Source organism: Rhinatrema bivittatum, chromosome 2, assembly GCF_901001135.1.
Source record: "Rhinatrema bivittatum chromosome 2, aRhiBiv1.1, whole genome shotgun sequence".
Taxonomy (NCBI): Eukaryota; Metazoa; Chordata; class Amphibia; order Gymnophiona; family Rhinatrematidae; genus Rhinatrema; species Rhinatrema bivittatum.
In genome coordinates this window covers 23,215,057-23,242,901 of record NC_042616.1, presented here as the reverse complement: position 1 = coordinate 23,242,901, position 27,845 = coordinate 23,215,057, and the positions used below count along the sequence as shown (strand labels likewise).

General features: G+C 44.5%; 1 pseudogene; it reads left to right on the top strand.

Annotated features, from left to right (window-relative positions):
* The first annotated feature begins 1,185 nt into the window (after nucleotides 1-1,185).
* On the top strand, nucleotides 1,186-26,619 carry LOC115083671 (annotated as a pseudogene).
* The last annotated feature ends 1,226 nt before the right edge of the window (nucleotides 26,620-27,845 follow it).

The following is a 27,845-nucleotide window of genomic DNA, read 5'->3' as shown; positions in this document are numbered from 1 at the left end:
ATGTCTAACTATATGTTAGGATTTAGCACTACTGCTACTATTTATGATGTTTTAAAGCACTACTAGGTATACACAGCACTGATAGACACACACAGGAGATGGTCCCTGCTCCAGGGAGCTTACAGTCTAATCAAGGCAAACATGCACAACAAACAGGAATATTGAAGAAGCGTCTTAGAGAGAACTTAGGATTTAAAAGCAGCATCAAAAAGGAGAGTTTTTAAACTGGATTTGAATATGGCCAGAGAGGGAGCAATACACATGGACTCAGGAAGTCTCTTCCAGGCATTCGGCAAAGCAAGCTGGAAAGCACAGAATTGAAAAGTGGCAGTGGTGGAGAAAGACACAGATAAGGGCAACTTGCCTGATGAATGGCGTTGACGAGGAAGGGAGAGAAAAGAAAGAAAATGAGGAGCTGCAGAGTGAGTGCATTTGTAGGGGAGGGAGAGAAGCTTGAACTGTAGGTGGAAGTGGACAGAGAGCCAATGTAGCGACCTGAGAAGAGGGGTTACATGATCATAGCGAGGTTAAAGACAGAGAAGTCATGCAGCTGAATGTTGAAGAGATTGCAGAGGAGAAAAACGATTCAGCGGGAGGTCAGCAAAGAGCAAGTTACAGAAGTCTAAGCAGGAGGAGATAAGAGAGGGGAGGAGGGTTTTGGCTCAGAGAGGAAGGGATAGATTTTAGCAGTGTTATAGAGGAGGAAGTGACTCACTTTAGCAGTGTTTTGGATGTGCAGAAGGAGGGAGAGGCATCAAAGATGACCCAAGGTTAGGGACTGAGCAAACCAGGAGGATGAGAGCACAGTGAGCCCTCCTGATGTGACAGAATCAGATGTTCCTGATGTTCTGGATAATGCTCTGTTAGATCTGGGGTTTTATTATTCAGATTTATCCAGGCAGAGACGATTGATATTCTCTGTCTCTGGGATTAGACTTGCAAACCCCGAGGTCCAGAAAGGAAACTGAGTCCAGGGGAACGAGTCTGGCAATTCCTGGGGTTGAGGAGTCCTGGTGTCCCCTCTTCCATGATAAAATGTTATGGGATTAAAGCCAGCTGAGCCCCTCCACGTGTCCCTGAGTGTTTCTGGTTTGTGTTTCAGGTGCCGGTGACGTTTGAGGACATCGCTGTCTCTTTCTCCCAGGACGAGTGGGGGTATTTAGATGAAGAGCAGAAGGAGCTTTACAGGGAGGTGATGAAGGAGAATTATGAGACCCTGAGGTCTCTAGGTCTAGGTAAGGGTTGCATTATCTGCATTTCTAGTATACACAGAGGATGTTTTACTAAACATCATTGGGTCAGCGCCTCACATCATTGGGTCAGCGCCTCACAGCCCTGGATTTCCCCCCTCTCTTGTGTAGGGAACAGGAAGGGCGTGATTGAGGCAGACAGAGCTGTGGTGAACCCCCTGATAAGAAATTGGCAGCTTATCACTGATGCTGTAAGAATGAAGCAGCCCGGTGTATCCCCAGAGCCCTCCGTCTCCTGCGGCATGGAGTATCTCCTCCTCTTTTCTGGGCCACTCTCCCGCTCCCCACTACAGCAATAGCAATTTGGATCTCCCTCCCTTGATCTCAGATTCTATCTGCAGGTAATGGAACCTCCTCTTCTCTCCTTCCTACCTCTCCACTCCTCCCGATCCCAGATCCTCTTCTCTGAAATCCCTCTTACTCCATCCTCCTCTCTTCTCCTTCCTCCTCTTTCCTCATCCTAGATTTCCAAACTTTCTAATCTCCTGTCCTTAATCCTCTCTCCTTATTCTCACCCCATCCCTGGTCTTCTCATACTCTTTCCCTCTCCCTCCCATCCCTGAGATCTCCTCCCTGTGCTGATACCTGAGGTCCCTTTTCCTCAACCAGTAAAAGAAAAATAATTTCTACAGACACAAGTAAGATTGGAAAACCTATTTTATTTTCTCAATATATTATAAGATTACTAGGGACAGTAAGGCTGCGGCTAAACAATTGTACAGCTTAAAGTCAGCGGGTGCAGGAGGCCGAAAGCGGTGGTGCTCTGTACTCAGCCGGTGAGGGCTGAGCTCAGGTAAGTTAAAAAAATAAAAATAATAATAATAAAGAATGTAGTGAAGACAGAGACGTTACAGAGGGGTCTGCAGGACTTCCTCCGGTCTCCGTGCTCTGTGCGCCGTTTCGACTTTCATTCCCGCTCCCGTTGAGGTTAGGGGAACTTGCAGCCTGGTGGTGGGTTAGGCCCCGCAGCAAGGCTTGTTTCTTCCACACTGCACAAACGTTTTTAAGCTTGGTGTTGCGCCCAGGTTTAGGTGCACAGCCTGTGTGTGTGTTTGTGGCACGTACTATTGGTGCGCATAAATTTTGGGCGCTTGCAATTTGTCAGTGCGAGCTGGCTGGACGTACATTCTCCGTTGGTTGTGCACTGATGGCGCCGGTGACTAAGAAACCTAAGTGCCTTTGTCTCCGAGTTGCCTGTCATATTCTGGCATCTCAGCCTGATGTGTCCTCTAACCTGTGTCTGTGCTGCATACGGCTCAGGGAGAGTTGTCTTCCTCTGATTTCGCTAAGCCTGGATCCTCCCAGCCTGAAGATGGTCTGGTTAAGGATCTGTCTGGGGGATCGCCGGATCTTGGAACTCCCTTGACTGGTTCCCCCACAGGGGATGGTGGTACAGTGGGCCCCGCTCCAGTTCCTTCTGGGTTTGGCCTAGATCCGGCTGCTTTTTCTTGGGTGGAGTTTTTTCAGGGTTTGCAATCCTTTCTTCAGGCGCAGTCCTGTCAGGTCGGGCCCTCACCCTCCCTCTTCCAGTTCTATGTTTAAGTGCCGGAGCACGCCTCAGTTTGCTGCGGGTATTCCCGACAGGAACCTGGATGGCACTGATGATGAGGCAGACCCTGATTCCCTGGAAGATGGGGAAATTCCTCCAGGACTGGAACCGAATCGAACCAGGTTGCGTTTTTTTCATAGAGATGAACTGCCAGCCCTGATTTCCCAGACATTAAAGATGCCAAGTGTTCTTGGTGCAGATTCCATGTCTGAGCCGAAGAAGAATCCTATTTTGTCTTCCTTGCGTAAAGCCTCTTGTTTTTCCCTTTTATGGATGCCATTCAGGGGTAACTTGCTGGTGTGGCGGTTACTACCCTTAACCAACAAGCCTTCATACTGTTGATGCAACTCATTATTGCTCTCTGCTTTAACAGCAAGAGGAAAAGGGGACAGCAACCAACAAGGACATGAGTTTTACGATCTGGGAAAACAAGCCTGGGGGTAACTTGCTGATGTGGCTGTTACTGCCCTTAACCGATAAGCCTTATACTTGTGATGTAACTCCAGTATTGCTCTCTGCTTCAACGGCAAGCAATAACAGGGAATTGAACTCAGACAGCAACTAAAGAGGGCCCTGAGTTTAACAGTTTGGGAAACTAAGTATGGGAGTAATTTGTACGGCACTGCAGTTGCCATCTTTTGCTGGCCCTTTGTTATGGAATACTATGCCCACTGAACTGCGCCTTGAGCCATCTCCCAAAACATTCAAGCAAAAACTCAAGACATGGTTATTCACACATGCCTATACGTGAAATATATATGTTGATCCTCTCCCATATTCTCACTGCCTTCTCTACCCTTCTCCCCCTGTCTAGACACCATCTCTAATTCTCCTACCTCTGTTCCTACTGTAAATACCTCTCTTTACAATTGCTATTAACTACTTTTGAAATGCTTTCTCCCCCTCTTACTACATCTAATGTAGAACTACATCTCCTCTTAACCCTTTTCCCTTACCTCAGCCCCCAATTTACTAGAATCCCGTTGCTACATCTCCTCCTAACCCTTTTCCCTTACCTCAGCCCCAATTTACTAGAATCCCTTTGCTCCCTAGTTCTGTTTAACTTACCTCAACTAATATACCCCCAAAGTATAGTTCTGTGTTTTTAATAGATTCTACTTTTATTATATTTAAATATTTATATACATACGTTCGTTTAATATATAACTTGTTAAATATATAATCTGTTAAATGTATAATCTGTTAAATGTATAACGCTCCGGCGTAAGTTCCTGTTCATTGTACACCGACGTGATATCTTTGATGAGCGGCGGTATATAAAAAAATTATAAATAAATAAATCTTCCGATGATACTGTTGCGTCCATCGGTCTCAGACGGCTTCGACCTTTGTGCCTCACCTTTCTCGCTGCTTTCCCCGACAGCCTTGGAAAGATGGCCACCGTCGCGTCTGCTTGCCACTCTCTCCGGCGTTTCCGGAACGGCTATGGCAAGGCCTCACGCCATGTTTCTTCTAAGAGCCTCCTAGGGTGTGCATGCACGCTACCCACGTCTTTATCCACGTCATGGCGGGAAACTCGGGAGCATCCCCTCCGAGTGATGTCAGGACATCCGGGTATTTAGCCTGCCCTTGTTTGCTAGCTCATCGAGTTAGCAAGGATCATGAATGGATAGAAAGCCTCCGGTCTGAGCTTCTCTGCCTCTTCTGTGCTGCCGAGGGAAGCCTCTCTGCCCCTCGGGGTATTTCTCTAACTTGGGTACCCGCTCCTCGGGGGCCCTTTGCTTTATTTCAGGTGCCTATCTGGAATCAGGTACTCACTCCTCAAGGGCCTACTCTTCCTGGTTCGGTGCCTGTACTCAACTACTTCTGTCTGCTGGTATCTTCACCCATACAGCCATCAACTTGTGAGTATCTAACGATCTCAGTCTGTCTCATCTACAGCTCTGCTACGCTGGTAACCTGCACCTGGATCTCCCTGTTGCAACTCGGTGAGACGGGTCCCCTCAGCCAAGGGTCCCCAATCTGCTACCATCGAATCACCTCGCTATTGCCACCTGTGGTGGTATCCTTCAGCAGTATAATAAAGAGACTGATTCCTGTGTTTGTGCATCCCGAGTCTAGCCTAGTGCTGTGGTTCCTCACGGGGCTCCTCCCCGTGGGCGTGGTCATCTCCACAGCATCCGAGAATCCACTGAAACACCTCAAAGCCATAACAGATACCTGTATGGGGGAAACCTGTATGGCGTGGCTGGTGCTACCATAAGCTTGCTGGGCAGTCTGGATGGACCATTTGGTCCTTTTCTGCCATCATTTCTATGTTTCTATGATTGATCCCAGAGGCAAATTTTAAAGGGTGTCGTACATTGATACACCTGTATCTCCTGGATCCAGAGGCAAGAGAGCATTTATTTTCCCAACGTGGATGCGCTTGTCTGTGCCATCTCTAATCAGATGATTATCTCTGTGGAGGGAGGACTGGCCCTGAGGGTTGAGCATGATAGGGGGACTGAGGCCATCCTTAAGCAAGCCTTTGAAGCAGTTGTGATGACTTTACATAAGAACATAAGAAATGCCATACTGGGTCAGACCAAGGGTCCATCAAGTCCAGTATCCTGTTTCCAACAGTGGCTAATCCAAGTCACATGTACTGGCAAGTACCCAAACATTAGACAGATTGCTTATTAATTACCGTAATAGTTTATGGATTTAACGTCTAAGAACTTAGCCAAACCTTTTTTAAACTCAGTAACACTAACTGCTGAAACCACATCCCCTGGCAATGACTTCCAGACCTTAACTATGCGCTGAGTGAAGAAGAATTTTCTTTGATTTGTTTTAAATGAGCTACTTGCTAATTTCATGGAGTGTCCCCTGGTCCTTCAATTGTCAGCGAGTAAATAGCCGATTTACATTAACTTGGTCAAGTCCTTTCATGATTTTGTAGACCTCTATCACATACCCCCTGAGTCGTCTCTTCTCCAAACTGAACAACCCTAACTTCTTTATGTTAGGAAGTGCTAGGAGAGTGGTTCCACTTTCCAGGGGACTGTGTGTTCTTGGACCACGGCTCAACCCCAGAGGAACTCTGAAGAGGTGCTGAGGCAGGCGAGGCATGCCCGAGCATGGGCTAGACAAGAGCGAGGCTGGAGTGAAGACAGACTATGGAATCCTGAGCAGGGACAAGGCTGGAGCTAAGACAAGGATGACTGAAGGTACTGACCCTCCACCGGACCTGCCCGCTTCAGGAAGACCCACAACGCAATGGTGGTCTTTTTAACAGTCCTCCGACCGTTCCAAGCCCTTTCGGACCTGCCCGGATGGAGGCCAGGGGCAAACGAAGACCGGAACATGGAGATTCAGTCAAAGACTGAGGCGGAGACATGGGTACTTGGACGAGGACTCAGGCGAGGACACTTGGACGAAGACAAGGAGCACGGCTCTGAAGACACGGAGTCAGGAGCGAGGTTCTGAAGACACGGAGTCAGGACCAAGAGCTGGGTTCAGACTGCGACGCAGCGTGCCCTACACAGCCCACCCATGGGGCTGGTCGCGGACGACACTGGAACTGACGTAGACTCTTAGACGAGATAGTGGAATAACTGAGAAGAGCATGTCGCAGAAACCGTACAGGCCTGCACCGAGGCGCGCCCTACACAGCCGCCAGTGGCTGGTAGCGGACCACGCTGGTACGGTACAGGTTCTGGCAGAGTCTTTAGCATGGACAGAGCAGGCACAAGGAACTCCATAGACCAGGGACAAGGATTCAAGCGGAAGTCTCCTGGAGGCTTGTGCTGCAGTAGTGAGGAAGGCTTCTTGTTGGGCCCTAGTGGCACGATCTTATCTGCTCCTCTCTCAGGAAGTTGATGATTCTGGAGTGACCTCCAGAGCGGTTATGGAAGTCGCTGACACCTTTTTAGCAGATGCGGACTGTGAATTGGCCCATACCTCGGCCAGAGGAGTAGGTCCAGTGGTGGTGGCCAGGCATCAAGTATGACACTAAGATCTGCAACAGAGTGGACACGCCGGAAGGAGTGGAGAGAATGAGACGGGAGTTAAGGAAGCTGTAAGACTGATCGAAGATATGGCAGCTGAGATTCAATGCCAAGAATTGGAAATCCGAAAGAAATGTATTCCATGGGGGGTGAAGGGCTGATGTGCACGGAGCAGGAGAGAGACCTTGGGGTGATAGTGGCTAACGATCTGAAGACGGCGAAACAATGTGACAAGGCGATAGCTAAAGCCAGAAGAATGCTGGCTGCATAGAGAGAGGAATATCGAGTAAGAAAAATGAAGTGATTATCCCCTTGTACAGGTCCTTGGTGAGGCCTCACCTGGAGTACCTTGCTCAGTTCTGGAGACCGTATTTCCGAAGGGACAGGGACAGGATGGAGGCGGTCCAGAGAAGGGCGACCAAAAAGGTGGATGGTCTTCATCGAATGAGTTATGTGGAGAGATTGAAAAATCTAAATATGTATACCCTGGAGGAAAGGAGGAGCAGGGGTGATATGATACAGACTTTCAAATACTTGAAAGGTTTTAATGATCCAAAGTCAACGACAAACCTTTTCCGTTGGAAAAAAATCAGCAGAACCAGGGGTCATGATTTAAAACTCCAAGGAGGAAGACTCAGAACCAATGTCAGGAAGTATTTCTTCACGGAAAGGGTGGTGGATGCCTGGAACGCCCTTCCGGAGGAAGTGGTGAAGACCAAAACTATGAAGGATTTAAAAGGGACATGGGACAAACACTGTGGATCCATAATGTCTAGAGGATGTGAATGAAGAGAAGAGGCATGGGGGTGGCTTGCAGGAATGACAGCTACTACCTGGAGATAATAGTCTTATTCAATAAACATACACACAGTTAATGCGACTCCAACATTGCTCATTGCTTCAACGGCAAGAGGAAATGTGGGAAAAAGGATTTGCATTCACGAATAAGCGTGGGAGTAGCTTGCTTGTTGCGGTGGTTACTACCCCAAACCAAATAAGCCTGATACTTCACTTTCAATGCATATCCAGCATAGCTCTCTGCTTCAATGGCAGGGGGGATGAAGAAAATAGGATTTACATTCAGACAACTACCAACTAGGATTGAATTGCATAGTCTGGGTAAACAAACAAGTGTGGAGTAGCTTGCCTGTTGCGGCGGTTACTACCCCGAACCAGTTAAGCCGGATACTTCACTTTGAATATATATACAGCACGGCTCACTGCTTCAACAGCAGGGGGATGAAGAAAACATGATTTATATTCAGACAATAACCAACAAGGACTAAATTGCACAGGCTGGGTAAACAAATAAGCATGGGAGTAGCTTGCTTATTGCGGAGGTTACTACCTCTAACCAATTAGCTAGATACTTCATTTTGATGCAGCTCCAGCACTGCTCTCTACATCAGTGGCGGGGGTGGAAGGAAATTAGAACCAAAAAGTTACCAATAAGGGCCCTGAACTCAGCAGTCAGAGTAACATATAAGTGTGAGAAAAATAAATGTGAAAGCTTGCTGGGCACACTGGATGGGCCGTTTGGTCTTCTTCTGCCATCATTTCTATGTTTCAAAGTGGATGAGCTTGTCTGTGCCATCTCTATGCAGACGATTATCTCTGTGAAGGGAGGAGTGGCCTTGAGGGTTGAGCATGAGGCTATCCTTAAGCAAGCCTTTGAAGCAGTGGAGATGACTTTACAGATTGCTTCCTGTTGCACCCTAGTTGCATGATCTTGTCTGCTCCTCTGTTAAGAAGTTCATGATTCTGGAGTGACTTCCAGAGCAGTTATGGAAGTAGCTGACACCTTTTTAGCAGATGCGGGCTGTGAATTGGTTCATACCTCGGCCAGAGCAGTAGGTCTGATGGTGGTGGCCAGGCGTCAAAGTATTTTTGCGAAATTGGTCAGCAGATGCAGCCCCCAAAGCTAACCTTACGAAAATGCCTTTTAGAGGCTCACTCTTCTTTGGGAGTGAGTTGGAGAAATTGGCCAGTAAGTGGGGCTGGATGGTAAGAAGCAGTTGCAATGCCCTCTGGTATGAGGGGTCATCTCCAAGCATTTTCTTCCCTACAGAAGGTAGACCTTTCAGAGGACTTAGTCTTTCGGTAGGTCTCAGTCCTTTCATCCTAGACAGCCCAAGAGACAAGTGGGCTCGGGTGGTGCATCCTCCAGAGCTTCCCAATGATGGTTTGCCAACTTATCTTCAGGAACAAAGACAGAGGGACGCCCCTCTCTCTTTTATCAGGGGTGAGTCGAGATCATATCGGATCAGTGGGTCCTGGAGGTGATACGAAAAGGATATGCGCTGGAATTTCGCAGTATTCATCGGGATGTATTCATGGTGTCTCCCTACCACTCCACACAGAAGAAGCAGGCAGTGGAATCTAAGCTTCTAAGGCTCCTTCGGCTGAGGGCTGTTGTTCCAGTGCCTACATCTCAAGAAGGTATTAGGCGATATTCCATTTATTTTGTTGTGCCTAAGAAGGCGGGCTCCTTTTGTCCCATCCTGGATCTCAAAAGTCAATCGTCATTTGAGGGTGACTCATTTTTGCATGGTAACTTTATGCTCAGTGATAATGGCTGTGCAGTCGGGGGAATTTCTAAACTCCCTGGATCTGTCCGAGGCCTATTTTCATATTCCCATCCATTTCAAGAGCACCAGCATTTTCTGCATCTTGCAGGTTTGGGACTCTGTTATCAGTTTTGGGCACTGCCTTTTTCACTAGCCACCACCCCCAGGATGTTTTCCAAGGTTATGGTGGTAGGAGCGGCAGCGTTGAGAAGAGATGGGATCCTGGTACACCCGTATTTGGACGACCAGCTGATTCGTGCCAGATCTCTGGAAGAGAGCCACTTGGTGACCCGCAAGGTTATCTCCTTGTTACAGTAGCTCGGTTGGGTGGTAAACCTGGCCGAAGAGCAGTCTTCGGCTATCTCAGTCATTGGAGTATCTGGGTGTTTGGTTTGACACGACGCAAGGCAAAGTTTTCCTGCCAGAAGTTTGGATTCAGAAATTGATGTTACAGGTGCATCACTGGGTGAGCACTATATGCCTGACAGTGTGGTCCTATCTACAGGTGCTCAGGTGGTCCTATCTACAGGTGCTCAGTTTGATGGCAGCAACCCTGGAAGGGGGTGAATAAACTTGTGGACAAAGGTGAGCCGGTAGATGTGGTGTATTTGGATTTCCAGAAGGCGTTCAACAGAATCCCGCATGAGAAGCTTCTAAGAAAACTAAAAAGTCATGGGATAGGAGGCGATGTCCTTTTGTGGATTGCAAGCTGGTTAAAAGACAGGAAACAGAGAGTAGGATTAAATGGTCAGTTTTCACAATGGAAAAAGGTAAACAGTGGAGTGTCTCAGGGATCTGTACCTGGACCGGTACTTTTTAATATATTTATAAATGATCTGGAAAGGGGTATGACGGATGAGGTAATCAAATTTGCGGATGACACAAAATTATGCAGAGTAGTTAAATCTCAAGTGGATTGTGATGAATTGCAGGAGGATCTTGCGAGACTGGAAGATTGGGCTTCCAAATGGGAGATGAAATTTAATGTGGACAAGTGCAAATGATGCATATAGGGAAAAATAAACCTTGCTGTAGTTACACAATGTTAGATTCTTTCTTAGGAGTTACCGCCCAGGAAAGAGATCTAGGTGTCAGAGTGGATAATACGTTGAAATCATCGGCCCAGTGTGCTGTGGCAATCAAAAAAGCAAGCAGTGTTAGGAATTATTAGGAAGGGAATGGAAAATAAAATGGAGGATATCATAATGCCTCTGATTCGCGCCGTGGTGAGACTGCACCTTGAATACTGTGTGCAGTTCTGGTCACTGCATCTCAAAAAGGACATAGTTGCACAGGAAAAAGTGCAGAGAAGGGCGACCAAAATGATAAGGGGCAAGGAACGGCTAAAGAAGTTAGGGTTGTTCAGTTTGGAGAAGAGACGACTGAGGGGGGATATAATAGAGGTCTACAAAATCATGAAAGGACTTGAACAAGTTAATGTAAATCGGTTATTTACTCTCTCAGACAATAGAAGGACCAGGGGAGACTCCATGAAGTTAGCAAGTAGCTCATTTAAAACAAATCAAAGAAAATTATTTTTCACTCAGCGCATAGTTAAGCTCTGGAAGTCATTGCCAGGGGATGTGGTTTCAGCAATTAGTGTTACTGAGTTTATAAAAGGTTTGGATAAGTTCTTGGACGTTAAATCCATAAACTGCTATTACGGTAATTAATAAGCAATCTGTCTAATGTTTGGGAACTTGCCAGGTACATGTGACTTGGATTGGCCACTGTTGGAAACAGGATACTGGGCTTGATGGACCTTTGGTCTGACCCAGTATGGCATTTCTTATGTTCTTATGAGTATAGCCTCCTACGTCCCTTGGATGTCAAGAAGGTGTCGTGTGGTTTCTGGAGGTTTCTGAACCTTTCTGAAAGACGGATCGCCTGTTTGTCCTTCATGGTAGATGGAAGCAGGGCGAACCAGCTTTGCAGGCTACTGTAGCTCGCTGGATTAAAGAGATAGTCACGGCCGCATATGTAGATGCTGGAAAGCCGTTGCCTACTCAGATTAAGGCTCATTCCACTAGGACTCAGGCAGTGTCATAGGCGGAGGTTAGATTGTTGTCTCCTGATGACATTTGCTGAGCTGCGCCGTGGTCCTCCTTACATACGTTTTCCAAGTTTTGCTGTCTGGATGTCCCCGGGAGGATGCAGCCTTTGCACCTGCAGTGTTGACTGGACCGTGGGCAGCCTCCCACCCTCTTCGGGAATAGCTTTGGTACATCCTACTGGTCCTGAGTCCTGAGGAAAGGAGAAATTGTTTTTCTTAATGCGACAGATGGACTCAGCTTCCCACCCTTGGCTGCCGAATGATTGTGTCAATGGGCCTCCTGCAGGGCTATGTGTTCCAGGGGATTACTGGTAAGTGTTCATGCAGTCCCTAGATTGAGGTACATACGTTCCTTGCTTGAGGTCATTGTTCTTGTTGCCTGAGTACAGTAAAGCTGGACTGTTTCTAATCAAGTTTTTTGCTAGTCTGTCAACAGTTGCTTTTGAAGAGAATACTGGCGGGCTTATGTCACTGCAGAGGTTTATACACTGTGACATCAGCTTGCTCTGTCTCCATCTGCTGGTAGGGGAGCATAACTCACTGGGCCTGAGTCCAGCTGTCTGCACTAAGGAAAACAAAATTATCAGGTAAGTAGTAATTTCTCCTACAGGACTAACTGTTGAGCTTGGCTACATCACCCAGAACCCTTTATTTCTCCAGGGGAATGGTGATAATGCATGTGTTTATCAAGGAGGGCATCCTAATTCATCCTTATCTGGATGGCTGATTAATTAGAGCCAAGTCAGCAGCAGATAACCATGCTGGGTCTCGCAGAATGGTTCAGTTGCTAAGAACTCAGATGAGTTGTCAATCTGGCCAAGAGCAGTTTAAATCTTCAGATGCTAGACTACTTAGGAGCCAGGTTCATCACATTTCAGGGCAAGGTATTCCTTCCGGAGCAGCGTATTGAAAAGCATTGGACACGGATATGAGTTCTGTGACTGACAGATCGGTTGTCGGTGTGGGCTTACTTGCAGACGTTAGGTTCCATGCTGCTGGCTTGGAATTAGTTACGTGGGCCAGAGTTCACATGCGACCACTGATGCATCTATTAGTGACGAAGGAGGAGCTACTCTGGTGGATATAGAGAGATCATCTCACTGTGGGAATGGATTTGGATATTTCTGATTGAATAGTTGTCACCACAGATGCAAGTTTTCAAGGCTGAGGAGCTCATTGCCAGGAATTGGTGGTGCAGGGGCAGAGGTCCCCATAGGAGATGGGTTGGTCCATCAATTGATTTAAGCCTTGAGTGTTTTGGTTAGCGTTGGTGAAGTTTGCAGACCGGTTGAACAGGAAACCTGTGAGGGTCAGGTCAGACAACACTGCTGCAGTGGTCTATATTTACCTCATAAAGGAGGAACCCTGAATCAGCAGGTTCTCTGTAAGTGGATGTGCTCCTGGCTTGGGGGATACAGCATCTTTGAGCATAGTAGACATCTCACCTAGTGGGAGTTGACAATGTTCAGGTGGATTGTCACAGTCATAATGTCATTGACCTGGGGGCGCATGAGACTGGCAAACTAGGCCTTTCATCTCATTCTTTCCCAATGCGGTTGGCCCTTTTTTGGATCTGATGGCGTGCCGCGAGAAGGTGAAGATGTCTCACTTTTACAATCACAGGTGGGACTCTCAGGCACTTGAGCTTGATGTTCTTGGTCAAAGTGGGTTGCGGGACCAGATGCTATGTGTTTTTTCCGTAGCCTCTGATTCATAGATTGCCACAGGAGACAGGTCGTCACCTGGGCTTAGCTGTTCTGGCGGCCTCGGACTGGCCAAGGGGCCTTGATATATAGATCTTCAGTAGCTGGTTGACCACAGCCTGTTGCAACTACTGTTGCGCAGGGACTTTCTGCAACAAGGGCTGATTCTCCATGAGAATCCAGATCAATGTCGTATTACGGGTGACCCCTGAGAGGTCTAAACGATTGAAGCGGGGTCATTCCATGTCGGTAGTGAGCGCTGTGTTGCAAGATGGGGGGGAAAAAAAGATTTTCTACATCCTTGGCATATGTGCGTCTCTGGAGGTTCTTTGGGAATGGTTCTCTATTCCCACCACAACGGTGATTTCTTTGATTTTGGTATTTCAGCAGGAAGGTTTGATTATCGGGCTGATGCTAAGTATGCTGAAGTTAGAAGTGGCAGCTTTGGCCTGGTATAGAGGTCGAGTTCATGGGAGACCTTTTTTCATCGCATCCAGAAGTGTCTAGATTTTTTAAGGGTGTTAAGCCTATTCAACCGCCACTGTGGACACTTGTATGCTTTAGGACCTGACCTTGGTGTTGACCTTTTTGGCAGGCCCCACATTTCTTCCTCTGTGGTAGCTTCCCTTTTCTGGTGCTTACACTGGACAGAGTACAGGTTAGGACTGTACCTTCCTTCACGTCCAAGGTGGTATCTGATGTGTGTTTTTTTTTCAATCTGCCCATATTGTTGCCCTCTTTGGATGGAGCGGTGGATGTGGCATCCCTTGGATGTGCGGTGACATCTGTTGCATTAACTTAGGGTTACTGAGACCTTGCGGAGAACAGATCGTCTCTTCGTACTTCATGAGAGTGAAGAAGTGAGAAACACTTTCTCGTACTACAGTGGCAGTTTGGATTAAAGATGTGATCACAGTGGCTTAGGTGGATGTGGATATGACATTACCCAGGCTAATTAGGGCTCGTTCGACGATAGCGCAAACGGTATGTATTAAAAACATGGCTCTCTAATCAGGCATTCAAGGAAGGCTCAGGCTAATCACAAAAGACATTATAGGTCTCCTGCCCACCTAAATTATGAATCTGCAAAGCTCCACTCTGGTCTTTTTTGTTTTATTGGTTACTTTTAGATATTTTACTTATGTAAAAGCATCCAAAATAAACAAAATATTATTTAACTTGTAATATAAATTGAATTTAGTATTAACTTGGCTTGTATGAAATTTTTAATGTTATTATGTTGATAAATGTACTTGTATGCCTTTCATAATTGTATTATTATAAACCAATGTGACAGTCCCTGGTCCAAACACCGTATAGAAAACTTTACAAATAAATAAATTTTTTTTTTGGGGGGGGGGGGGGGCGCTCTTCCGCCGGCAACGGAGATGGTCGCATGAACTCGTGCTCTCCCTCCCAGATCTAATTTCTGCAACTTAAATTAAGCTTGGAAACCGGCGATTACCAGGGTAAAGTGGCCATACTCCCGGAACAGCAACCATGGCGGCAAAAAGAAAAACTGCAGATTTAAAGCAGTTTTCCTTTACCAAAGTACCACCAGAGCGGACTGACGTTCCTGCCGACAGGCCCCAGCAGGCCCCTGTGGATGGCACCGCGGTAATTTTGAACTCGAGCACCCCGCGCTTGTCACACAGCTGAGAGATGAGATTCGGGGGTGGTTTGTGGAGTTTCAGGCAGACCTCAAGAACCACAAAAAAGAACTGTTGGCTTCTCTTTCAGATTTGTGAGAGGATTTTGCAGCGCTGGGGCAGAGAGTAGATGAAGTCAATGTTAGGCCCGAGAGCCACACAGCAGCGCTGAAAACTTTAAATCTGCAGCAGGGACATCTAGAAGCTGAATTCACCACACTACAGGACAAGATTGAAGATCTTGAAAACCGCACACGGAGGTGCAATATGTGAATAAGGGAAGTACCTGAATCTCCTGCATACTCCAACTTCTCAGAGGTGGCTGAGAAAATCTGCAGCTTTATACTACTGGGAGGAAACTTACCTAATGGAGAGGAGGCTGAACAAACCACTTGCATAAAGCTGGAGAGAGCAGATAGAGCTCTAGGACCTAGATCAGACGCTAAACCGCGAGACATCGTGATCTGCTTCCACAGCTATGCCCAAAAGTCCTCCGTAATGGACGCTGCTAAAAAGCAAAATACCTGACTGTGGGAGGGCAACTCCATCGCCATTTTTTAAGACTTGGCTTCCTCCACGCTTAGGAGGAGATTTGAAATGAAAGAGGTAACCTCCTTTATGTGAAATGAATACATAAGGTATAAATGGACTTTTCGTTTGGATTAGTTTGTTGGTGAAAGGTATGACACACAGAGTCAAGATGCTGAGCGCAGCAGTGGAGGCTCTAGAAAAGGCCAGCTACAGCCTCAATCCAGCAGCCACCCAGCCCTCATCAAAACCACAGGGAATTGTGGATCAACCGAGATGGCACAGAGTTGGCAAGGGTGGCAGGAGATTTAGGAGGCATTCAGAAGATTCGAGAGCGGCCCTCTCAGATCAAGGATGAAAGGATGAGGACCCAGTTGATTTATAGCCCGCCAGGCTTCTATTACGGCCGTCCTCTCCATCTGTGGGGCTTTTGATCCAATATTTGACCGTCTTAACATTATGTCCTTCAAAATGTGGGAAGCAGGTTCTAATAGTGTTCTACCGGTTATGATTGTTCACGTTTGTTATGGATTGCATGTGTTTGTATGTTACTATTATTCTGGGAGGGAGAACTGCATTGGGAGCACACTCAGTACTGAGCAAGCCATCCTGTTAGATGGATGGACGGGGGTAGGGATTGTCTCTTCTACAAGAATGCTCACTAAGCAACATGTTTTGGAGGTTAACTGCTGGGAATTAGGGGTTATATGTTCAAGACCGGCGAGGGATCCTTTTCATCTTGACACATGGTTGGGAAAATACGGATTATCTCCATTAATGTGAAAGGGCTAAACCACCAGCACAAACGCTCCCTTTTAGAGCGAGAGTTATTGGCTAATGGACTATCTGTGGTGCTAGTTCAGTCAACCCATATCCGGAAACTCTTATCGTATAGACAATTCTGTCGGCGAGTACTAAAGACTCGAAATTTGCAGGGGTGGGTATTTTGATCGCTAGAGATTTTACTCACAAAGTTCTTGCCTTCATCTCAGACCCCCAAGGGAGGTTTGTCTTACTGAAGATCCGCAGAGGTGATGAAGTCCTGACTTTAGTCACTATCTATGCTCCAAATACAGGACAGGGTCCATTCTACAAAGCCATAGATAACTTACTGCTGAAGCACGCCGAAGGATCCTTGATACTGGGAGGGGATTTTAATATTACTCTTGACCCACTCCTTGACAGCTCTGCCCAGGCCTCGTTTGTTTCTCGAGCAGTGAGACTTTCTTTGAAATCCCTTATTGACGAGATGGGACCTGAGAGATGGGTGGAGACATAGGTTCCCAAATTCGCATTCTTATACATATTTTTCTACTGCACACCATTCCTACTCTAGAATCGACTATTTTCTAGTTGATTCTCAGGTACAAAATAGAGTGGTGGGTGTGGGAATCAAACCAATCACCTGGACGGCTCATGCACCATTGAGCTTGGCACTTAAATTAACCACATCCCAAATGGGACAAAGATTTTTGAGACTAAATGAAATGTTATTAAAAGATACGGCTTTTTTTGACAAGATTAGGACAAGAACTGCGCGGCTATTTTCAGTCGAATACTACTTCTGAGAGTTCACCCCCACTTGTGTGGGAATGCTGCAAAGCCATAGCTAGGGGTTTGATTATTTCTCAAGCTACATTTTGTAAAAAACAGAAAGGGGAAAAAAGAGCTCGCTTATATGCCACAATGACCCAACTAGTGCAACAGCACCAAACTAGGCAGTGTCCAAAACTCTATCGGCAGTTGGAAAAGGCTAGATCAGATCTACAAATTTTAGATGCGGAAACTACAGTCTTGGCCTTAGAAATTACAAAGCAACAATCTTATGAAAAAGGCAATAAGGCGGGACGCCTCCTAGCTAGGCGTCTTAAGGCAGTTCTAGCCCAAAACAACGTTGCCAAAATTAAAAGTACCTCACGACCTCTGACGATATACGTCAATGCTTTACTGAGTTTTACTCAGCTTTATATGGAGCAGAGCAGAATATTAAAGATGAGGGTATCGATAGTTATTTGAATTTGGTAGCACTACCTACATTGACACCGGAACAAAAGGTGCAGTTGGATAGGCCAGTATTGGAAATGGAGGTTCAATATGCTATTAAAGTGTTGAAAATAGGCAAGTCACCAGGTCTTGATGGACTCTCGGGAGCTTACTATAAAAAATTAGCACACACTTTGTCTGGCCCTCTGACGGAAATGTTTAATACACTGAGGGGAAATGTAGTATTAGCCACACATGCCAATGTTGCTGGCATCACTATTATAGCAAAGCCTGTGAGAGATCCAGATCTCTGTGGTTCTTATAGACCGATCTCTCTAATAAATATTGATCTCAAGCTTTTGGTGCGCATTTTAGCAGAGCGATTAAAGGCTATCTTACCAACCCTAATCCATAATGACCAAGTTGGTTTTGTACCATCTAGGATGGCCAGTGATAACATCTGTAAGGTAATTGATATTATCGATTAGGTCAAATGTCAGTGTTGCTAGCTATCGACGCTGAAAAGGCCTTTGACCTGTTTCATTGGCATTTTCTGTTTAAAGTGCTACAAAAAATGAGTTCTGGACAGTATTTTCAACATTGGGTGATGGCGTTATATAATTCCCCGAAAGCAAGGGTTAAGGTGAATGGTGGTTACGGCCCTTGCTTTAACATACAGCGAGGTACCAGACAATCCTCAATGTTATTCGCACTCTTTTTGGAACCCCTAGCATCGAGAGTGCGTACCTTGACCAAGGTGACAGCGTTGAACTTAAGGGAATACATTGTAAACTATCACTTTTTGCTGATGACGTCTTATTTACCCTGACACAAGCCTATGACTCCTTAACAGCTGTGGTGGACGAGTTGGAGGATTTTCAGAGTTGCTGGCTTTCGAGTTAACCACGATAAGTCTGAGTTTTTAAATGTTAATCTACCCCAACTAGAGATAGCTCGTATAATGGAAGCATTCCCCTTTCGTTGGGCAAAAAAATCTATTAAATATTTGGGGGTCCAGATTGGAGCCAATTTGTCAGAGTTATTTAATTATAATTATGCTCCAATATGGAAGAAAATAGAGCGGGACCTTCATAATTGGAACAGGGAAAGTTTTTCCTGGATGGGTCGCATAGCGATCTTAGATATAATAAGCGTGATAGATCATTCATTTTTATTTTCTACCCTCCCCATACCAGTACCAACTACGATTCTAAAAGTGTGGCAGAAGAAATGTTTCGACTACATCTGGAAAAAAAGACCCCCTCGGGTGGCCCCAAAAAGTGAGGGGAGGAAGGTCCCAAATTTATCCTGGTGCCATGGAGCAGCACACATGCGGGCAATTGTCGATTCCTACAGTAAGACAGATATTAAACAGTGGGTCTGCTTAGAACAAGCAATGATAGGGGCCATGCCACTACAGGCGTTATTCTGGCAGCCTAAAACTACCTGGGGATCTTTAGATTTCCTCCCGAGAGCACTGAAGACTACACTTACAATATGGTCTCAATGGAGGGGTCAAATAGTGGGCTCTTTTTCGTATTTCCAATCAACACACTTATTCCACAACATATGTTTCCCAGTGGGTCTCCATTTCCAGCTTTTCCACAAATGGGCAAGCCAGGGTATTGGGTGCCTAAGTCATTTATGGAAGGAGGGGGACCTGGTGACATCTAATGATTTTCTTTTTTTTTTTTATTTATACTTTATTAATTTTTCCATGATTTAAACATAGATACAGGTAAAAAAAAGCACAGATCATGTCATATAATTCACAAAATTATATCATAAAACATATATAATTATTACATAATCAGCCATAATGAGGGGGGGGGTTTAAAATAAACTCAAAAATAGTTACTCAGCATATTAGAAAACCATATGTTACCATAATTCTTACATGGAGTTAGGAGAGTTGTTTTTTCTATTCTTTACTAGGACCATTTTCATTACCATTACCATGATTTCTATCTACCAAAAAAGTTTCTAAATGGAGAGGATCTGAAAAACTGAACTTTTTCCCTTGATAGGTAATTAAACACTGACAAGGATATTTCAAAAAGAAACTTGCACCTAATGTAATCAATTTACCTTTCAGGGAAAGGAAATGTCTCCGTCTTACCTGAGTAGATCTAGAAACATCAGGAAATATCAAGATCCTCTGTCCGCAAAATGCTATGTCCTTGTTCTTAAAAAAAAAAGCAGCAAAGATTTTATCTTTGTCCAATTCCTGGACAAAAGTTACAAAAAGTGTTGACCTATTATAGATAACATCGACTGATTCCTCCAGGAATGTAGACACCCCCATTGTTTCAATATCAGTCTGATCAACATTTTGTATATTAACTTTATTCCCCTTTCTGGTTTTATCCAAATAAAAGATCTTAGATAACTGAGGTATATTCTCTTCCGTATGTGATAATACATCTTTTAAATATTTTTTAAACATCTCAAACGGAGAAAGTAACCTAGTCTTTCGGAAATTTACCATACATAGATTTTTCTTTCTTAACATGTTCTCAATGGTTTCCAATTCCTTATGGTAGTCAAGCTATCCCTTATATGGATACCCTCTGTATCTTTTAATAATTGAGCTTTTGCTGATAATTTACTTGTTACTTTCTCTAGCTCAACAATCCATTCATCCTGCTCATCAATTTTTATTCTATTCGAATTTACAATTGAAGTTAAGGAGGCATTTATTTGTGAAACATTCGAATCAGGCTTAGAAATCACCCTCCATAAATCTACCATAGACAGCAGCTGCTGCCGGCTCGCTGCCTAAGCCGCGCGCGGCTTTGTGAGGTACCACTTAATTTTATTTGTAAAAGAATATATGTTTTTCTTTGTTGTCTAGCTGGGGAATTGAAATTGTCCATATTGCTTTCTCTTCCAAACCTATGATGGGTAGGAAGAGAAAAGCAAAGATTTTTTCATCATCTCCAATTTTAATTAGAGGCCCAATGGATAATCATGTCTCATGACAGAGACAGTGAAGGAGCAATTCTTTCTGTCTCCCTCAGTCCTGGTGAGAGACCTACATTATCGCCCTAACCTCCGGTAAATCCTTTATTTGACAATAATAATTCACAGTCTCCAAAGACTGCTTCTGGGATGCAATTGGTGAATGCTAAAATCACCAGCCCGGAGGGTCTTTTTACATCTATACAGAAATCTATGAAAGATAAAGATGAAATGCTTATGGGAGATCACAGGCTAGTTCAACAGCCTGTAGAAATCTAATGATTTTCAAGAAAGATTTCGGGGAGGTACACAGGACTTTTTGGATGTTGCGCAGGTCTGACACTTCCTGAAAAAGCTCCAGGCCACTCAGACGGTTCACCCTACCAAATCACTGTTTGAATCATATTGTAAACATGCTGCTAAGATCAGGGGAGTTATTTCCAAATTGTGTACTCTTCTCAATTAGCATTCACCTTATACATTTACACATATACGTGCATGGGAGTCTGAGCTGGACGATGTGTTAATTGAAGAGGATTGGGACATTATGTTTCAGAGGACAGCCAAAAGCTCTATCTCTGCAGCAATTCAAGAGCACTGTTATAAACTACTGTATGGGTGGCATTTGACTCCTGTAAAATTACATGCTATGTACAGGAAAATTAGTTCGTACCTGATAATTTTCGTTCCTGTAGTACCACGGATCAGTCCAGACACCTGGGTTGTGACTCCGCACCAGCAGGTGGAGACAGAGCAAAACTCGACGGGCTCCCTACATATAGTAAGGTGCCACCCACAGCCCCTCAGTCTTACGTAATGTCAAAGCAAGAACATGTTGGCCCAGGTCCTGAAGGTTCCTCGCTCCACCGGGGGTGAGTGAACCGGGCTCCCCGGTGTCACCCCCGACGCTGCTGCCAGAGAGGGCCGGGTCCTCGACCCCAGCAGCGGCCTCTACCAGGGGGGGAAAAGTCCCCTCAGGACCTGCCGGTCCCCCTGGGAGGCTCCTCCGACGGGAGCTGTCTTCTACAAAAACTGTAAGCTAAAGTAAAAAACATTTTTATTTTTTTTTTTGAAAAGAAAGTCAATGATCCAATTAATCTCTTTTTTTTTTTTTTTTTAAAGAATCCCTGACTAACTAAACCCCAGGGATCCCAGAGACTGTGGGTGAACCTGCCCCAACTGCTGGAGACAGAGAAAGACTGAGGGGCTGTGGGTGGCACCTTACTATATGTAGGGAGCCCGTCGAGTTTTGCTCTGTCTCCACCTGCTGGTGCGGAGTCACAACCCAGGTGTCTGGACTGATCTGGGTACGTACAGGGAACCTCATATATCTGATAAATGCTGGCGGCATTGCGGTCAAGCGGGCTCATATATCCACGTCTGGTGGACATGCCCTTTGGTGATTCCTTTCTGGGACCAGGTCAGAGGGGTAGCTGAGGGAACTGACCGGTGCGGATGTACCGATGCAACCTGTTCATGTTTTGTTGAATCTCCCAAGCGAGGGTATGGATAAAGCAACGCAATCATTTATTTCACAAGTATTTATAGCAGCCAAAGCATGGAAACTTCCTAACCCTCCATCTCTTTCAGCAGTAATCCACAGACTTCATTCGAGTTATCGGATGGCGCATCTCACCACAATCAGACAGGACAAATTGTCTGCATTCCAACAATCATGGAAATCCTTCCTTAATTGGATAATTGCTCAAACCTCATCTGGATGAGCTCAGTTTTATTTTCTAAACGTTTAGAGAAATAACCGCCAAGAGTCATGTTTAAGGCATGTTTGGGTTTATTATCACATGTACAGAGAAGAGAATCACTTGGCTATACTCACTAGTCAAATGTTGGACTGCGCAATGTTTTCATATCTGTAGCTACGGTTAATCTTCATAGATAACATGTGGTGTATTTAAGGGACGAGATGGGAAGGGGGGGGGGGGTAGGGATCACAAGGTTTCTCATTTGATAACTGTATTGACCTAACATTGTTGATGTCACACTATGATTGTTTATCTTGGTCAATAAAAATTTATATTAAAAAAAAAAAATGTATTTAGATTTTAATTCCGCTTTTTGCAATTTTTTCAGCACTTCAAAGTGGATTACATTTGCCACTGGCTTGGGCAGAGTAATAGTTTCTTTCTTTGTTGGAGATTTGCCTAGCAGTGACGCTGTCTTGATTATATCCCTTCTCCAGGCATTATTGTATGGTTGTTGGGGTTCGAGAAGTTGCATCTTTTGCCGGAGCAGCCTCCTACCTTACAAGGAAGTAGCTTTGGTACATCCCACTTGTGTGAACTGGATTGCCTGGATGAAGAGGAAGGTTGAAATTACTACTTACCTGATAATTTCCTTTCCTCTCTGAGAGACAGGCCAATCCACAATCCTGCCCTGAGCTGCCTGTACAGTACTGTACTGATTTTTTTTATTTGTCCTTTCTCAGGGACATTATTGGAGGCAGAATTCGTAGGCCGGTGCAGATCTTCGGGTCATCTAAGGGCCTTGTAAGTGTTTGCCTTCCTTGTCTGTTACGGCTTCTGCATTTCCTTCTTGTCTGAGTCCAGTGCTTTGCTCACTGGAAGAAAAAAAGAAGTGAATGATTGGGGGAGGAAGTGTTTTTAACTCCGGCTTACAGTTCTAGTGTTAATTAGTTGCCACAGTTGACCCTTGCAGAATACTGGCACACTGATGTCAGTACAGGGCTATATGAGGGTGACATCAGCAAGTCAGTTGGTTTCTGTCTCCATCTGCTGGTAGGCATGCATAACCCACTTATGTGGACTGGCTTCCCTATCCTAGAGGAAAGAAAATTATCAGCTGAGTAGTAATTTCACCTTCCTGGGTTTTTGAATCCTGGATGTCTGACTTGTGTGTGGGAGTAGTGGGGTGGATATACAGGATGCTGCAAAGTTGGGGAAATTGGGTGTCTCAGAGTTACAGGACTTGTTCTACCAGAGCCCACTGTAACCCATTTATTCCTGGGTTTCTGAATCCTCTGTGAGAGCTGGGAGAGGCAATCTGGATGTACAGCAGATTATTTATTGGTCTGCCTCACTCTAGCCTGCGAGCCTTGCAAATGCTCCAAACTTACATGGCCCATTTAGTTATAAGAAGCTTTCCTTGGGATCATGTGACTCTGCTGCTGCGTGAATTACTTTGGTTGCTGGTATAGCAGTGGATTAAATTTTAACCCTTGTTTTCAGATCTCTGAAGTTTAATGGTCCATGATTATTATTTTAATTTGTTATTATAATGTTTAGTTTGGCAGATCTGCTATAATCAGGTTATAAATGTTATTAAATAAATAGTAGCTAAGCCCAGAGGAACCAGACCTACAGGAATCCTAAAGGAGAGACTTGTATGATCTCTAAAGTTCCTGCATTGCATCAGCTTTATTTCTGCATCCTACACAGTATGGTAAAGAGAACCCATTGATTTTCTTAACTTCTCTGAATATTTCTATAGAGACATCATAGAGAGGTTTTCGTAGGCATCACATAAAGCTTCTGCTACGTCACAGAATTCTTTAATATCAGAGATCCCATGTGTTCATCATGTGAACCTTCTAAACATCTCATCTCAGGTTATTGGTAGCTTTCCATGCCATTGTCACTTACACGTGATTAATTCCTTCTTTTTGTATTCAGCAGGTAATGAGGTCATACGGGAAGTGAAGAGTGAGGAGAATCGAGAAGAACACCCTATAGTACTGGCACTTACACCAAGTCAATCAGGAAATTTCTGTGAGAATATTGCCCAGAGGACTGAGGAGGGAGACATTAGCCAAAGACAGCAGGAATCAGAGAAGAAACAGCGAGACTCTGCAGGAGAGTCACCGGATGGAGTCACTGCTCGTGAGAGAAGTGACAGGGAGTTCACAGACATCCCTGAGCACCAGAGACATCTGAGAAGAGAGAATCCCTTCCAAAGTAATAACAGTGATCGAATAACTTCTGACCTCCAGCAGAAAGAGGAGGAAGGGAAGAAATCCTTTCACTGTGATACCTGTGGGAAAATCTTTAATAGAAAATGTCATTTTGTGTTGCACCAGAGAAATCACCCAGGAGAGAGATCTTTTCCATGCAAACAGAAGTTAACCCTGAAATTACACCAGAGAATCCACACTGCAGGGAGCACTTTTACTTGTACTGAATGCAAGAAAACCTTTTCTTGCAGGGAATCCTTAGTAATACACCAAAGAACGCACACAGGTAAGAGACCCTCTCATTGCCCTCAAGATGAGGAATCTTACAGTTCTGAGTTCTCTTTATTACATTACCAGAAAATGGAGCCCGAAGAGAGAACATTTTCATGTTCTGAAAGTGGAAAAAACATCATTCAAACGCAAGACATAATAAACCAAGACATACAGAACGAAGATGTATTCATTAGTACTGATGGTGACAGAAGCTTCAATCAGAAAGGAAACTTCACAAGACAACAAAATTTCCAACCAGGAGAGAGAGTATTTTCAAGTAATGAATGCAATAAAGGTTTATGTGAAGGGGAAGTCATTTCAGGAGACACAAAAAAACTTACTGGTGAGAGGCTGTTGTCTTGTATTCAGTCTGAAAAATGTTTCCGTGGGAAGGCAGTTGACTCAGAACAGAAGAAAATCCCCAAAGTAGAATGTCAATTTATATGCACTGAGTGTGGGAAAAGCTGCAGTCAGAAGTGCAAACTCATAATCCACCAGAGAATCCACACCGGAGAAAAACCATTTAGCTGTACTGAATGTAGTAAAAGCTTCCGTGAGACAGCATCTCTCAGATTACATCAGAGAATCCATACTGGAGAAAAACCATATAAATGTATTGAATGTGGTAAAAGCTTCAGTCTGAAGTGGAAACTCATAATCCACCAGAGAATCCACACTGGAGAAAAACCATTTAGCTGTACTGAATGTAGTAAAAGATTCAACCAGAAAGCATCTCTCAGATTGCATCAGAGAACCCATACTGGAGAAAAACCATTTAAATGTATTGAATGTGATAAAAGCTTCAGTCAGAAGTGCAAACTCATAATCCATCAGAGAATTCATACTGGAGAAAAACCATTTAATTGTACTGAATGTGGTAAGAGATTCCGTCAGAAATCATCTTTCAGATTGCATCAGAGAATCCATTCTGGAGAAAAACCATTTAATTGTGCTGAATGTGGTAAAAGCTTCTCTCAGAAGGCACATTTCATATTGCATCAGAGAGTCCATACAGGAGAAAAACCATTTCATTGTGCTGAATGTGGTAAAAGCTTCAGTCATAAGTCATCTCTTACATCACATCAGAGAGTCCATACTGGAGAAAAACCATTTAAATGTACAGATTGTGGTAAAAGCTTTATTCAGAAGGCATATCTCATGAATCATCAAAAAATCCATACTGGAGAAAAACCATTTATTTGTCCGGATTGTGGTAAAGGATTCACTCGGAAGGTGCATTCCTTATTGCATCAGAGAATCCATACTGGAGAAAAACCATTTAAATGTACTGAATGTGGTAAAAGCTTTAGTCAGAAGACAGATCTCATGCAGCATCAGAATATCCACACTGGAGAAAAAACATTTAAATGTACAGATTGTGGTAAAAGCTTTATTCAGAAGGCATATCTCATGAAACATCAGAAAATTCATACTGGAGGAAAACCAAGTTAATGTACTGTGTCTGTTAAAAACTTCAATAGAAAGGAAGACCTTGCAAGCCACCAGAAAAGTTGCACATCACTCATATTTAGTTAACATGCTTTCATATTGTTTTGGAATAGAAGACTGGCCTAATAAAGATATTAATATGCTAGATGCAAGAACAATAAAACGTCTCCATTTCCATCAAATAAGCTATAAGAATCAGGGAGGTTGATATTCTGTTGTCAGAAAGCTGAATAAGCAGGACTTATCCATCTATCTTACTGCTACTGAATATCCAGTTATGTTCTATGGCTGAGTAAGTTGTGGGTGGGCAGTGGGCGGATCGGAGCGGTGCTACTTAGCTGGATAAGTTATTCAGCTAAGTAGCAATTTTGGCAACATGGGGGTTTTGCATGATTTGTAGGGTTTTTTTTGCCCTGTGACACTTTTCCCCACAGAGCTCATTCCCTGTGTGCTTGCTTGCAGGTAGTATTTGACCGCTGCACTGTAGTTCAGGTGGAGGCTTTGGATGCTGCCTTGACTAAAGGTGGCTTGATCAGCATTCACATCCCAGTAGCCCTGAATACATGTAACAATGAAACACCCTGCAGTGCCATTGGCCAGAAAGCTCACTGTTAATACTGTTTCCTGATTGGCCCTGGAGACATAGAACTTACCCTGAGGGTTCTGGAACTCTCCACCCTCAGCTAGCAGTGAAGAGGAAGAAGATCTCTGTGCTGAGGCCCTGTTCAGCTTCTGTGGACAGCCTTTTTCCTGACCTCCCCAGCTAAGTATTGTGTAGCAACGGCAATGAAGACACCTCAGACAGGATTCATGGTGAAGCGTCTCCCTGGCTTCTGGGAAGGCTGCTCTTTTATTGTAAATGATCTCATAGCATTTCATATGATACATACGTCACATATTTTCCTGCTACAATGTTTTCCACCATCAGTGTTTATGCTGACCTTTTACTAAGTAGGCGCAAGTGGGCAGTAGGTGCAAGCGGTTAGCCTGCAGGCAGGGAGGGGGGAGGTCATTAGCTGGTCATAAGGCATTTGTACTAAACTATCTAGGTGTGAAAACCACATAAATGCAAGTAGGTCATGAACTGCTGGTGCTGCAGAAGCTTGCACTAGATATTTCCTGCTGACTTCCTGTTAGCTGGAGGCTGTTCATTTACTGCGGTCAGAGTATGACATTTTCTTTACACGAAGCGTAGGCCTAAGGAGAAAACAATCAGATGTGGCAATGGAGTTTTTCTTTGTCTGACGTGGTTTTCCAGCAGCCAGAAAAGCCAATCTCCTCCCCCACATCTCGTCTTTTTCTTTTTTCTTTTTAATTTAATTGTAAGCAACATACAGAACATCTCTGTATCCAGGCCGAGATTGAGGTTTTAGAATGGATATGAGATGGGGTATGCACTGAACGCAGCAAGCCAAACAAGGAAGCCTATCATCAGGAATGCAACAGGAAGGAGTCGTGTGATACCACCGATATTAGGAAGCCAGGACCATAGCCAGTCCCAGGGGGATGCCGGTGTTCTATCTGAGGGTGGCGCTTCTGCAATCATGGCCTCTATCTGCTCTATGGTATGTGTGAGATTTGCTTTATAATATATACAGCAATGAGAATAGTCTTTCTGAGACCTGGAGCCAGGAGATGTTGTGAAATTGTGCATGTGTTCAGTGATGGTTGCATTAAGGAAGGAGTATTTTCTAGACATGATGTGGTGCAGAATGAATGTTTGATTGCAATATGGGTATTTCCCTACCCTGAGCCCTGTGATACTGTAATTATTATATTCCAACAAAAACAGCATTCATTTGTACCCTACTATCCAAATACATTACTGTGTAATTGACTGGTGAATTTATAAAATACCCTTCTGTAAGTCCATGGGTAATTAGTCCATCCTGATAGGTTAAAAAACTGCATGCATCAATAGTCCTTCTTGGAATGGGTTGGCATGTGTGTGCAGAACCCAGCAATCTGTTTGGTTCAATAGTTGTGATAAAGTCTGTGC